This window comes from Gossypium hirsutum, chromosome A10 (assembly GCF_007990345.1).
Source record: "Gossypium hirsutum isolate 1008001.06 chromosome A10, Gossypium_hirsutum_v2.1, whole genome shotgun sequence".
In the NCBI taxonomy this organism is placed as follows: Eukaryota; Viridiplantae; Streptophyta; class Magnoliopsida; order Malvales; family Malvaceae; genus Gossypium; species Gossypium hirsutum.
The window spans coordinates 99,873,548-99,889,217 of NC_053433.1; the positions used below are offsets into that span (position 1 = coordinate 99,873,548).

General features: G+C 38.1%; 1 non-coding gene across 1 annotated transcript; it reads right to left on the bottom strand.

Moving 5' to 3' along the window:
• Positions 1 to 2,119: 2,119 nt before the first annotated feature.
• On the bottom strand, positions 2,120 to 2,226 carry LOC121208968 (small nucleolar RNA R71). Its single transcript, XR_005904088.1, has one exon. It is a non-coding gene; the product is annotated as a small nucleolar RNA R71 (small nucleolar RNA).
• Positions 2,227 to 15,670: the final 13,444 nt, after the last annotated feature.

Genomic DNA, 15,670 nt, shown 5'->3' on the forward strand with positions numbered 1-15,670 from the left:
ACAAGGGTATTGAGGTAAACAATGAATTAAAATTAAAACCCTCTGTTGAAGAATCACCTAAATTGGAATTAAAGCTGATAAATCGTAAATTATACATATTTTTACCCCGTGTTTAATACATTTTATGGATGATTTCCCATTAGAATTGGTGAATTCGATGCTCCTAATGCTTTAATTTCATATTTTATAGTTAAGAGAGCATAGGAGAACGAAATGAATGAGAAACGGGCCAAAAATGGAGAAAATGGTCCAAACTACGAAATCAACATGGCTTGGACCTCTTCACATGGGCAGACCACACGGCCGTGTCAATTTGGCAGGCTTGAACATGGCCTGAAGTAATCGAACACAGGCGTGTGCCACGGGCGTGTCCCTGCCGAGCCCAAGCTAAGTCGAATTCAAAAAAGGATAATTTTAAGGGCTTTTAGGCATTCCAAAGCCTATAAATACACCCTAGAGGAGGAAGAAAAAGACACGAAGAACAGGGAGTAAGGAATTACTCCAAGGAAGCCGATTGATCCATCTTAGAAGCCGGATTCATCATCAAGATTGAAGATCTCTCCTCAATTTCCCTTCAGGAGTTTTGGGTTTTCTTTATGTTTTGTATTCTTTATTCTTCTGAGATGTTTTCTTATTTAGTTATGAACTAAAACCCCTAAATACCTAAGGGGAATGAAACCTAAGACGAATCTTGTTATTATTTTCTGAATCATATGATAAATATTTAACTTGTTCTTAGTTATGTGTTCTTAGTTCTTGTTTTGATATCCCAGGATACTAATTCAAGATAAGCTCTTATTCAGAGGAGGAATAGACCCTGTCTAAGAGTACGTTTGTCATAATTAAGCAGAGTTGATTGCGTGCCTAGACATAGAGTGACAAGATTTTGCCGGATTAGGGTGAAACCTAATAAGGGGATCCATAGATCGAGTTAATGCAACTCTAGGGTGCTAATTAGAGAAAAGTCTCAATTATTCAATCTAGGGATTAGACATTGTTAATCTTGAACAGGGATAATAACATAACTTAAGGATCTCTACGGAACAAGTTGAATGAATAAATCGTCCGATTTGGAGCCAGAATAACAAGTAAGGTCTAGGTGTATTTTTCTTTAGGTATTGTCTTAGTCAATCGATTTTCCCCAAAAGAAATTCCCCAATTCTTTTCTTTGTGAGTTCTTAGTTTAGATAATTAGTTAATTAAAACAAAACCTCTTTATTCTTAGGTTAGATAATAAAAAGACAGTCATTACTAGTACTTTTAGTTCCTTTGGGTTCGACAATCTGGTCTTGCTAAAACTATACTACTGTTCGATAGGTACACTTGCCTACATCACAATAATAGTTAGTTCAAGAACGAGTAATTATAAATCTTTAAAACCTACCACGAAATCACGCGATCATGTTTTTGGCGTCGTTACTTAGGAACTTAGATATTTGGAACGCTCAATTTTTATTAATTTAGCCATTTATTTTCCTTGCAATTTAATTTTTTTATTATTATTACTTATTAATTTACTTTTTTTCCTTCTCTTGGCAGGTTTTTATAGTTTATGACTAGAAGAAACCCTTCAGGACCATTACTTTTTAATGAAGAAATCGATCATACAGTTCGCAGACATCAAAGAGAAATAAGGCAAAGCTTACGATACATAGAGAACGAGGAAGAAGACAATACTCATCCCCCAATCGAAGAGATGGCTGAAAACCAAAACAATCAGCTACCTCCTGCAATTGCGGCTAATCAAAATCATGCTCCACGCACTATGAATGATTATGCTAAACTTTCTTTAATAGGAACTGAATCTAGCACAGTTAGACCTGCTATAGCTGCAAATACTTTTGAATTAAAACCTAACACTATTCAAATGATACAACAATTTGTTCAGTTTCATGGTTTGCAGGATGAAGATCCTAACGCTCACTTAGCAAACTTTCTGGAATTCTGCGATACATTTAAAATCAATGATTGATGATGCCATTCGTCTTCGGTTATTCCCCTTTTCATTAAGGAACAAAGTTAAACAGTGGTTGAATTCGTTACCACAAGGGTCAATTACTACTTTGGAACAAATGACCGAAAAATTTTTACTAAAATATTTTCTGCCGGCTAAAAGACTAAATTACGTAATGATATCTCTTCTTTTGTACAGATGGATTTAGAAACACTCTACGATGCATGGGAGAGATACAAGGACTTACTGAGAAGGTGCCCTCACCATGGGTTACCGCTTTGGCTCCAAGTTCAAACATTCCATAATGGTCTGAATCCTTCGACTCGGCAAATGGTTGACGCAGCTGCTGGCGGAACCATAAAAAATAAAACACCTGAAGATGCTTATGAGTTCATAGAAGAGATGCCATTGAATAACTATCAATGGCAAGTCATTAGGACAAAGCCAACGAAAACAGCCGGCGTTTATAACGTCGATTCGGTCACTATGCTCTCTAATCAGGTAGAACTCTTGAATAAGAAAATTGATGGTTTTCTTAGTTCTTCATAGGTTCACCTAGTGATGCAGTACGAAGCAAGTGGAGGTGGAACAAGCCATTCGAAATACCAACCTTATGGCCACAACATGGATAATGAGCAATTAAATTACATGGGTAATAATCCTCGACCTCAAAACAATCCATATAGTAACACTTACAATGCAGGTTGGAGGAACCATCTCAATTTCTCGTGGGCCGGTCAAGGAAATCAAAGACCACAACCACCTCCAGGCTACCAACAACCACCCTAACAATAGGAAAAGAAACCGAACCTTGAAGAGATGCTCTCAAAGTTATATCAGTGTCAGAAACTCATTTCCAGAACACCGAGACAACACTTAAGAATCAACAAGGGTCGATCCAAGGGCTCAGATAGGCCAGCTTTCCAAACTAATCTCCGAACGACCACAAGGTAGTTTGCCAAGTAATACTGAACCCAACCCAAGGGAACAGCTCAACGCGATTAATGTTCAAGATGAAGAAGGATTTGTGGAGCCTAAACCAGAACCGCGACAAGAAACTGTGATAAGCAAAGGTCAAGGTGAGGTAGATCAAAATACAAACAAATCAGTGAATGTCGAATATAAACCTCGTGTACCATACCCCAACACGACAAGGAAAGACCGCTCAGATGAACAATTTGGTAAATTCCTTAAACTCTTAAAAAATTACATATTAACTTACCGCTTATTGAAGCGCTATAGCAAATGCCAAACGCAATGAAATTTTTAAAAGAGCTTTTAGCAAATAAGCAGAAGTTGGACGAGGTGTCGCATGTGGAGCTAAACGCAATGTGCTCAGCTATTCTGAAAAATAAGCTATCGAACAAACTAAAAGATCCAGGGAGTTTTACGATTCCTTGCTTAATTGGTAGTTTAGATGTTAATAATGCATTAGCTGATTTAGGGGCTAGTATCAACGTCGTGACTTTTAAAATGTTCAAACAACTATGTCTTGGGAAACCCAAACAGACTAGGAGAAGCATTCAATTAGCAGATAAAACTATAAGATTTCCTAGGGGTATTATTGAAGATGGGCTAATCAAAATCGATAAATTTATATTTCTTGTTGACTTCATTGTTTTAGACATAGAGGAGGATATCAATACTCATTTAATCCTAGGAAGGCCCTTTTTAGCAACTGCTAAAACAATTATTGATGTTGGCACAGGTGAGCTCACGCTTCGCGTAGGAGACGAAACACTCACCCTTCAAGCTCACAATTCTGACAACACATCAGAAATTGAAGGTGATCGTCTAACGTATTCTATTAAAACTGATCACATGATACAACCCACTTTGTAGGAAATAAGTCTGAAGGAAGTACATGAGCCACTCTCAAACAATAGTAGAGGATCTATTCATGAAGAACGAAGGCTGCAAATAGAGGAGCTAGATGAATGGCGAACACATAAATTGATAACACACGATAAACCGAAACTACGCCAGAACGAGTCCGATACCTCTCCAAATCAACTTAAGGTTGGTGATAAAGTCTTATTAGATGCTGCAGACCCCCACATTGTCACTACCACACCGAATGAGGAAATCCCTCTTACGGTACTCAGTATTTTTCCATTCGGTACAGTGGAGGTGAGTCATCCCAAGTTCAGCACTTTTAAGGTAAACAATACCCATTTAAAACCTTATTTTAAGATTGATAGTAGGAATGAGGAGTATAAACTCCTCGAACCACCATGATCATTCAACGGAGAGGTTAGTCGAGCTTAGACTATAAATAAGCGCCTCTCGGGAGGCAACCCAAGCACTAACTGTATTAACTTCTTTTAAAATTTAGTCTTCAACATTTAACTTACTAACGGAGCTCTTTAATATAGGTTTTCCACAGAGACACGGCCAAGCACATGGGCGTGCTTATGGCCGTGTGAAAACAGGTCAAGGATTTCCCCAACATGGGCTACGATAAAATGCCACGGCCGTGTGACATGGCCGTGGTCAAGCCTGTCAAAACAACAGGGGCGTTTGACATGCCTGTGTGGAACACCCGTGGTTGAAACTGAGAAACTAGCACGGGCGTGCAACACGCCCGTGTCTAGCACCCGTGGATGACACTATCAAAATGACACGGGCGTGCGAAGACCTACACGACTGTGAGAGAATCGAACCACATCACACAAGGTCGTATAACATGATCATGAAGACACACCCTATACACACAGGCGTGCCTGAAGGCCGTGTGACGACATCTCACTTCGCGACAAACACGGGCGGGACACGATCCACACGGGCGTGTGAACCGGCCGTGCCACTTAAAAAAATTAGATTATATATCCTATTTTATTTTATTAATTTTTGAAGATTCTTCTATTTTTAAACACGACTTATCTTTATAATTGCTACCAAATTATTTCCCCAATTCTCCTATTGTTCTTCAGAATCATATTTGTTCTCTAGCTTTATTTCCAGCAACTCGCTCTCGCTAATCCAGGATTCCATCCATTTTTAACTCAGGAAGTTTCACTTCTCTCCCTATCTTATTTTTATACTCTAATATCTATCTTTGTACATTGAGGGCAATGTACGTCTTAAGTGTGGGGGGATATTTATTTCATTATCAGAAAAATCCCTGAATGATTGCCTTGTTCTCTTGAAAAGCTTTCATACCATATCTAGGATAAATTTTAATTGATTTATTATTTTATTGATACATTTTGAATCAAAACATAGGCAATTATGCATTGATTGTTTAAAATTTAAGACATTAGAGAATCAAGCATGATGAGTTGATTTTTAAGAATGCAAAATCTTAGGTTGTTTCCCTAAAGTTTAGGTATTACTTTGAATTGGAATTCACAAGTTTTTAACATCAAAAAGCCATAATTTTTGTGAGATTTTTGAGCCTTTTGAGCATATATTAATTCTTTCATGCTCACTTTTATTATTGCTTTGAGTGCGTCAGTATTGAACTGTTATTCTAGAACTTGCTTGATTATGCATGTCGAGGCCACGCCATTTGATTTGATATGTCAAAATGATTAAGGCACTTAGGATTAACCCACTCATGCCATGAAAAGCCTACCTCTACGATTAACCCCTAGTAAACCCCCTTGAGCCTAACAAACCATTCTTTGTATTACCCTTAATATTAACCCTTAACCCATTATTGTTGAAATCCCCTAAATTAATCCCTATTTTTGTCGAGATTTGAGTTGAATGGATTGCTTAGCTATGTTTTGTTCTTAATAGTTAGTCTAGGTTATTTAACTTGTTCTTAAAAAAAATTTATCTATGTTTATTAGTAATTCCATATTCTGAGAAGAAGCTCTGTTGTACGCAAGTGAAGATTAACTCTATTTTTAGTTAGGAAATTTTTCAATTCAAACTCAATTCTAACCCTTTCTTTCAGCTTGTGACCACACCCTCTAACCAAGCCTCATTACAACCCTCTAAAGACTTTTTGATTGATGTATCATCTTAAATTATAGTGGTGGAGATTTGATTTTCATGCAAGCCCATGGTAATGACTTTTCATTATTGACTATTGAGTGCTTCATTTATTATCCTTAAACACCTCGAGTGATTTGAGTGAATCTTTAGTGAGGATGTAAAACTCTGTGATATTCTGAATCAAAGGTAATTACTTAAATGAGGGGAGACATCTATGTTTGCATGAATAAAATGCTCAACTTGGAATGTTTGGAACTTTCATGTTCTTTTAGTTGAATTCTCAATGTATGATTACTTATGGATTAATGTGAGATATTATCGGTAGAAATTATAAGTTGAGAAGAATTTATTTTGATTATGAGTTGAGAATTTTGCTTGAGTACAAGCAACTACTTAAGTGTGGGGGTATTTGATAAATCGTAAACTATACATATTTTTACCCTGTGTTTAATGCATTTTTTGGATGATTTCCTATTAGAATTGGTGAATTCAATGCTCCTAATGCTTTAATTTCATGTTTTATACTTAAGAGAGCATAGGAGAGTGAAAGGAACAAGAAACAGGCCAAAAACGAAGAAAATGGGCCAAAGTACGAAATCAACTCGGCCTGGACCTCCTCACACGGACAGACCGGACGGTCGTGTCAATTTGGTAGGCTCGAACACGGCTTGAAGTAATCGAACACGAGCGTGTACCACGAGCGTGTCCCTGCAGAGCCCAATCTGAGTCTAGTTCTGAAAAGGCTAATTTTGAGGGCTTTTAGGCATTCCAAAGTCTATAAATACACCCTAGAGGAGGAAGAAAAAGACAGAGGATAGGGAGTAAGGAATTACTCCAAGGAAGCTGATTGATCCATCTCAGAAGCTGGACTTATCATCAAGACTGAAGATCTCTCCTCAATTTCCCTTCAAGAGTTTTGGGTTTTCTTTATGTTTTGTATTCTTTATTCTTCTGAGATGTTTTCTTATTTAGTTATGAACTAAAACCCCTAAATACCTAAGGGGAATGAAACCTCAGACGAATCTTGTTATTATTTTCTGAATCGTATGATAAATATTTAACTTGTTCTTAATTATGTGTTCTTAGTTCTTGTTTTGATATCCCAGGATACTAATTCAAGATAAGCTCTTATTCAGAGGAGGAATAGACCCTGTCTAAGAGTACGTTTGTCATAATTAAGTAGAGTTGATTGCGTGCCTAGACATAGGGTGACAAGATTTTGCCGGATTGGGGTGAAACCTAATAAGGGGATCCATAGATCGAGTTAATGCAACTCTAGGGTGATAATTAGAGAAAAGTCTCAATTATTCAATCTAGGGATTAGACGTTGTTAATATTGAATAGGGATAATAACATAACTTAGGGATCTCTACGGAACAAGTTGAATGAATAAATTGTCCGATTCGGAGCCAGAATAACAAGTAAGGTCTAGGTGGATTTTTCCTTAGGTATTGTCTTCGTCAATCGTTTTTCCCCAAAAGCAATTCCCCAATTCTTTTCTTTGTGAGTTCTTAGTTTAGATAATTAGTTAATTAAAACAAAACCCTTTTATTCTTAGGCTAGATAATAAAAAGACAGTCATTACTAGTACTTTTAGTTCCTTTGGGTTCGACAATCTGGTCTTGCTAAAACTATACTACTGTTCGATAGGTACACTTGCCTACATCACAATAATAGTTAGTTCAAGAATGAGTAATTATAAATCTTTAAGACCTATCATGAAATCACGCGATCAAAAGTAGTTACCAGATCACTTAGAATACGCGTTTCTTAGAGACAATTCCACATTACCAGTAACTATTGCTTCAGATTTACAGCCAACTGAAAAAGATGAGTTACTCAAAGTATTAAAGGAGCATAAAAGAGGCATATCTTGGAAGATTTCTGACATAAGAGGGATTAACCCTTCTTTTTGGACACATAAAATTTAAATAGAAGATGAATTCAAACCCTGTGTGCAAGCTCAAAGACGGTTGAATCCTAACATGAAAGAAGTCGTAAAAGCTAAGGTAATTAAACTTCTAGATACTGGAATTATTTATCCTCTTTCTGATAGTTCCTGGGTGAGTCCTGTGCAGGTTGTTCCTAAGAAAGGAGGCATGATTGTCATGGTCAATGAGAAGAACGGATTATTTCCAACACGAATAGTCACGGGTTGGAGAGTCTGCATTGACTATAGGAAATTGAACGATGCCATAAGAAAAGATCATTTTCCCCTAGCATTCATTGATAAGATGTTGGAAAGATTATCTGGACATATGTATTATTGCTTCCTAGATGGACTCTCCGTTTATTTCCAAATCCCAATGGCTCTTGAGGACCAAGAGAAAATGACATTTACATGTCCATACAGTATGTTTGCTTATCGACAAATGCCTTTTGGATTATGTAATGCTCCTGCTACTTTTCAGCGATGCATGTTGGCCATTTTTGATGAACTCGTGGAAGACATTATAGAGGTATTTATGGATGACTTCTCAGTATTCGGTAACTCTTTCCATCTTTGCCTTTAAAATTTAAAACAAGTTTTAATTAGATGTGAGGAAACAAATCTTGTACTGAATTGGGAAAAATGTCACTTCATGGTTCGTGAAGGAATTGTGTTAGGCCATAAAATTTCTAGTAAGAGAATCGAGATTGATAAAGTAAAAGTTGGAACTATTGAGAAACTACCTCCCCCTAATTCAGTTAAGGCTATTCATAGTTTTTTAGGTCATGCTAGATTTTATAGAAGATTTCTTAAAGACTTTTCTAAAATAGCTAAGCCTTTAACAAATTTGCTAGAGACAGACATACCTTTCAATTTCAGTCAGGATTGTTTAGAAGCGTTCAATACTCTTAAGGATAAATTAATTAATGCTCCAGTTGTAGTTGCACCTTATTGGAATTTACCTTTTGAACTAATGTGTGATGCGAGTGATTTTGTAGTAGGAGCAGTTCTTGGATAGCGGAAAGACAAGCACTTTCAATCAATTTATTATGCTAGCAAAATATTGACAGCTGCACAAAAAAACTATGCGACGACTGAAAAAGAATTGTTGGCTGTGGTTTTTACATTCGATAAATTTAGATAATATTTAATATTATCTAAAGTTAACGTTTACACTGACCATTCAGCTCTTTGATACCTCCTTACTAAAACAGATGCAAAACCTCGACTAATAAGATGAATTTTATTGTTGCAGGAATTTGATTTAAAAATTTAAGATAAGAAAGGAGCAGAAAATCGTGTAGCAGATCATATTCCAGATTAGAAAACCCACATCTCAATGAACTGAACGAACAGGAGATAAATGACTCATTCCATGAAGAATAACTTTTTGCTATCTCTGACTTTGAGGAACCTTGGTTTGTAGACATTGCGAATTATTTAGCCGCTAATATTATACCAAAAGGGTTGACACATTAGCAAAAGAAGCGATTCTTCACTGATGTGAAAAACTATTTTTGGGAAGAACCTTTTCTTTTTTGTATATGTGCAGATCAAGTAATTCAAAGATACGTTACAAAGATAGAGGTGATTAAAATTTTGGAGCATTTTCACTCAGGACCAACTAGGGGACATTACAGTGGAACCAGAACCGCACATAAAACACTCGAATCAGGTTTTTACTAGCCCACACTATTCAAAGACGCCAACAGGTATGTTGCTACTTGCGATAAATGCCATAAATATATCTAAACCTGACAAATACCCCAAATGTACAAGCTCTCATGTGAAATATTTGATGTATGGGGTTTTGATTTCATGGGTCCATTCCCTAGCTCATTTGGAAATAATTACATATTAGTAGCCGTTGATTATATGTCTAAATGGGTGGAAGCCTAAGCCTTACCTACTAATGATGCTAGAGTATGGTGAAGTTCCTTAAGAAACTTTTCTCCCGATTTGGAGCACCTAGAGTAATCATCAGTGATAGGGGCACTCACTTCTATAATATTCAATTTGATAAAACCCTTAAGAAATATGGAGTTTACCATAGAACAGCTACCCCTTACCATCCTCAAACTAGTGAACAAGTCGATGTCGTGAACCGAGAACTTAAATGCATTCTAGAAAAGACTAAGAGTCAAATAGGAAGGATTGGGAAAAGAAAATAGATGATGCTTTATGGGCCTATAGAACCGCTTTTAAGACCCCATAGGAACATCTCCTTACAGACTTATTTATGGGAAGAGTTGTCATTTACCATTTGAATTGGAGCATAAAACATTCTAGGCTATAAAATTTCTAAACTTTGATCCCAAACTCGCAGGTGAAAAGAGATTGATTGAGCTGAACAAGTTAGATGAATGGCAAGCTAATGCCTATGAGAATTCACGAATATACAAGGAAGTAACAAAGCACCGCTATGATGCTCGTTTAAAGCAAAACAAGCAATTTGAAGCTGGAGATCTTGTCCTATTATACAATGCAAGGCTCAAATTATTCCCTGGGAAGCTTAAATCACGATGGTCAGGTCCATAAGTAGTCTAAACTGTCTTTCCATATGGCACAGTAGAGGTAAGTCACCCAACCCAATGCACTTTCAAGGTAAATGGACATCGGCTTAAACTTTATAACAGTGAGGATTTCAAAGATAAAAGAGAGGAGCTACGGCTCTGCGAAACTGAATAAACATACCTACCAGGTAAAGTCGAGCTTAGACTCCAAATAAGTGCTTCTCGGGAGGCAACCCGAACACTAACCCCACTAAATAACCTAGTTGTTTTTCCTTTTGCTTTATAATCTGACTGCAGGTATTTTCGGCACACACGGTCTGTCACATGGGCGTGCTTTGGCCGTGGGCTCCCCACGGGCAGTAGACACGGGTGTGGCCTTGTCCTTGCTAAAATAGGACAAACATTTTTTCCCAAGACAGGATGACATACGGGCTAGATAAATAGCCACGGCATTGCGAGGCAGTTGTGTGCACCACACGGTGAAGGGACACGAGCGTGTTCCAGACCATGGTAAAACTGCACCTTAATTTCCAAAAGGATCAGTAGAGACACGGCCTACGATAAGTCACCATGGCCTGTCACATGGGCATGCTTGAGGTTGTGTGAGAACTTGCCCAAAAATTGAAACGATAAACGAAGCAGAATAGACCACGGACGTAGGCTTGTTGGACTGAACAAGGGCGTGGGAAAAATGAAAATGAGTACCACATGGCCATGCGGTGTGGCCATATGGGTCACACGACCTAGACACACGTGCGTGTCCAAATGCCGTGTACGATACTGACTTAAAACGTCAACCCATAAGCATAAGCCATGAGCACGAGCGTGGAGAACCTAACATGAGCGTGGGAGAAGTGATTGAACATACACACGGCCGTGCGATGCGGCCGTGTGCACCACACGACCTGAGCACATGGGCGTGGCCAACGAACGGTGTGCAACACTGACTATGATTTCACGAAAGACACGAGCTAGGAACGCACCACACGGGCGTGTACCACGGTCGTGTGGCCTAAAACGAGGCTTACATGATCGTGGCCCCCAATTTAACCCCCTAACCCTAATTTCCCCCTTTCCTATTTAAACCCTCCTAATCACTATTCATCATCTTCCCCACTACTCACCCTCTCCACTCCGGCCACCATACTCCGACGAACCTCCGACGACCAACACTCTACTCCCCTTCCCTTTATTTCTTCCTCTCCCTCTTTTTCCTATCCTTGCTTAACCCCATAACTTTTTCTTTTTTTTTTCCCTCATACAAACCTCAACCGCCGCTCACACCCTGCCTCAAGTCTGATCACCTCTTGCCACTACTGACCAAGTTGACAACCTAGCCGCCGTTCACTCAACCATCGGTTCTTCATATTCTTAACTTTCCTCATTTTTATTATTTCATTTTATTTTATCTCATTAGTATGTTTCATATTCATTTAGAACTTTGTTTCCTCGTATTAACAGTAGATTTGGGATTTACTTCTCTTGATTTCTATTCATTTGCCTTGCTCAATGTTTAATCATAGGCTATTTTGATATAAGTTGTGGATTTAGTTAATCGTTACTACTGTTTGGTTTGTTTCTAGTTCTAATTAGATTAGTATACTATTAGTTAGCTTCACATTCTATTAATTTTTGCATGTTAGGGTAACAGTGTATATAGGACTAAATTTCTATCTTGTTATCACAACAAAGTCGTCTAAGCTTTTTGTCATTGATTAGGTGCTAATTATGTCTCTTTCAGGTAAATCATGACAAACACTTGAGGATAGAAAACTTCCGTCCCCGCCTCTAAAAAGCGAAAAAGAGCAGCATCCTCTTCGGGTCTCACCACTGAGATATGAAACCCATTCCTCCAATTCCCACCAGGGCCCCAAGAAGAACTATTTCAGGTTCTACATGCCTGACCCCTTGGTGTGGGGCGTTGTGTCTATTGGGCTACACTAGAACAGGTCCACCTAGCTGATTCAGTTTGGGCCCTCCTTACCACTGCTCCGTAGGACCGCTTCTTTGATATCATCGAACCAACGTATTTGGAGTTCACCTTGGAGCTTGGCTCGACCTTCCAGTTACAGACAGTGATGGCGGAGTACGACGACCTAGGAATAGTTCAATTCTGCCTTGGCAGTCTAGTACATCAGTTGAGTGTCCCTGAATTTGGAGCTGTCTTGGGACTCTATACCAACGAGTTTATGGAGGTCGACCATTTCCCCCACCTCCACCGCCACATACATCGTTCACCTTTATCATGTTGGGTAGACCTCCAGTCTACTACAGGCATTTATGATCCTAGCCATTCGAAAGCATCGGCTCTAGCTCCAGCTCTACGCTATCTCCATGCCCTTTTGGCACACACATTAACGGGGCAGCGAGAGAGCACTGGCGTTGTCAACACTCACAATGCATACTTCCTGTGGAGCATGAGGCAAGGGCATATTTTTGATCTCGCATACTTTGTCACCCTTCCCTTTCGACATCAGACAGAATAACACCAAAAATGAGTCATCAGTAGAGGCCCATATGTGACTCGTCTAGTGCGATATTTTGGGCTCTTGAATACAGTGGCGCAGTCTTCAACGTTCACTCTCATCGGCTAGATGTCCCCACAGGGCATCCAAAGTATGCTCCATATGCAAATGATTGAGCATCGTTTTGGGTTCGACCCTCCCCTGTATCGACTTGCACGAGCTACTGATGAGGATGACACCGAGGATATTCTTGATGATATCCCTGCGTTTCAGGAGGACCCACTTTCACAGCTGCCACCGAGTCACCGACCAGTTCATGCGGTGGCTTCATTGTCTGAAGTTTCTAACCACCTTCATTGCTTTGGGCAATATTGCACTCAGCGATTCGACAGTATCGAGGCGACGCTACAACAAATTTGCCAACATTTTCACATATCGCCTCCAACAGCACCACCTCATGATCCAACTGTCAACGAGGACTATTAAGTCCATCTAATTTTTAAATTGTTTTTCTTTCTCTTTTATTTTTATGTTTGCGTTTCTTTTGCACTTTCGTTATCATTTTCCTACAATAAATTTTTTAGTATAATTTGAATTTTCTTTTATCTAGTTATTTCATTATTAATAACCATAACAACCCTTTACATATAAATCCATTAAATATTATTGATGGAATCATAGTTTCAAAAGGTTTAGTCGATGGGTACTACTAAGGAATAAACAAACAATCCTCCACGACTGCCATGTCCTGCTCGACCACAACCATAGCCACCATGACACTGACCACCACAATAACCTCTTCCCTGGGCATTGTGATTGTGGAACCCAACCTCTATCACCACTTTCACCTCTATCTACATGTCACATACACATCACTTTCAATGCCTGTTAACTTGTTTCTGCTCTTTCAAGGATTACATCCAAATTCAGGGCAGTTTCGCTTCTCTCCCTCTCTTCTGATATTATGCTTTTATTGCTATTATCTACCTTTGTACATTGAGGACAATGTACATCTTAAGTGTGGGGAGGTTATTTATATGATTATCAGAAAAAGACCTGAATTTTTATCTTGTTCTCAAATAATTTCCTCATATTACTATTAGAATGAATCTTGATTGACTTATGATTTTTATTGATATGTTTTGAATTAAATCATAGGTAATTGTGCATTGATTTGTTAAACTTTAGGACACTAGAGGATCAAGCATGATAAGTTGACTTTAGAGAATTAAAATTTTTAGGTTATTTCCCTGAATTGAGGTATGCTCTTGAAGTTTTGAATTTATAGGATTGACATCAAATACCCATAAATTTCGTGAGATTTTGAGCCTTCAGAGCATATATCTTTCTTGCTCACTGATTGTTTTTATGAGTATGTCAACATTGATTTGCTATTCTAGAACTTGCATCGATTATACATGTCGAGACCACACCTTTGATTTGATATACTAAAATGATAAAGGCACTTAGGTCTTAACCCATTTACCCCATAAAAAGCCTACCCACATAATTGAGCCCTAGTGAACCCCTTTGAACCTTAACTATTATTTCTCGATTATTCCCCTTAATACTAACCCACAACTTAACCCTTTCTGATTCATTAAGAATTTCTCCCTTTTTATTAACTCCCTTTTTATCGAGATTTAATTTGATTAATTACCTAATTATGTTCGTTCATTCCAGTTGCTGAATTATTTCTTATTATGATTTTCCATTATTGTTGTTATTCTTAAAAAAAACCCGTATATTCATTCGAATTACATATTGTTCTAAAAAGCTTGGAGAAGTTATCATATTGAGAGAAAAGCTCCATTCATTAGTTTTGGTTAGTGTTAATTCTGGAACTTGTTTGTAATTCAGTGATTAGCTTTATTTTTTCTAAGTTTGGTAACCTATTAAATTAATCTTGATTCTAACCCTCTCTTTCAGCCTTTATCCACACCTTTAACCAATGCCCCATTACAAACCTGTTAAAGACCTTTTGATTTGTGTATCATTTTATTTATAGTGGAGGAGATTTGATTTTCATGCAAGCCTATGGCAATAGCTTTTCATGTTTGAATATTGAGTACTTAATTATTGAACCCTAAACATCTTGAGTGATTAGAGTGAATCTTTAGTGAGGATTTCAACCCTTGTCGATTTGGAATGGAAGGTAATTACTTAGATAAAGGGGGATACCTATGATTTTATGATTGAAATGTTCAATTTGGATTGTTTGAAACTTTAATGTTCTTTTAGTTAAGCTCTTAATGTTTGATTACTTGTGAATTATTTTGAATAAGAATTTATTTTAATTTTGAGTTGAGGATTTTGCTTGAGGATAAGCAAATGCTTAAGTGTGAGGATATTTCATAAACCATAATTTATGCATATTTTACCCCAATGCTTGGCATAATTATGGATGATTGATTATAAGATTTAGTGAATTTGATGTTCCTAACCCTTTGATTTCATGTTTTATACTCAGGAAAGCCTATGATAGCAAAAAGAGTGAGAAACGGGCCAAAAATGGACAAATTGGGCCTAAATCAGTGTTGCACACAGCCTAGGCAGTTTCACGCAAGTGATCCACACGTCCGTGTGTGACACACGGGTAGACCACACTCCCGTGTGTCATGGCCGTGTCGATATTAATCCAAGTCAGAATTGCACACGGCCTAAGCACCTTCACACGGGCGTGGCACACGACCGTGTCCTTGTCGAGCCCAAGTCTAGTTCTACTCAGAAATGGCTAATTTTGGGCTATTTTGGGAATTCAAAAGTCTATATAAACACCCTAGAAGAAGATTAGAGGACACACGTAGAGTACAAGGCAGAAAATACTCAAGGACAGCCATCGGAATCAGCTCGGGAGGAGGAT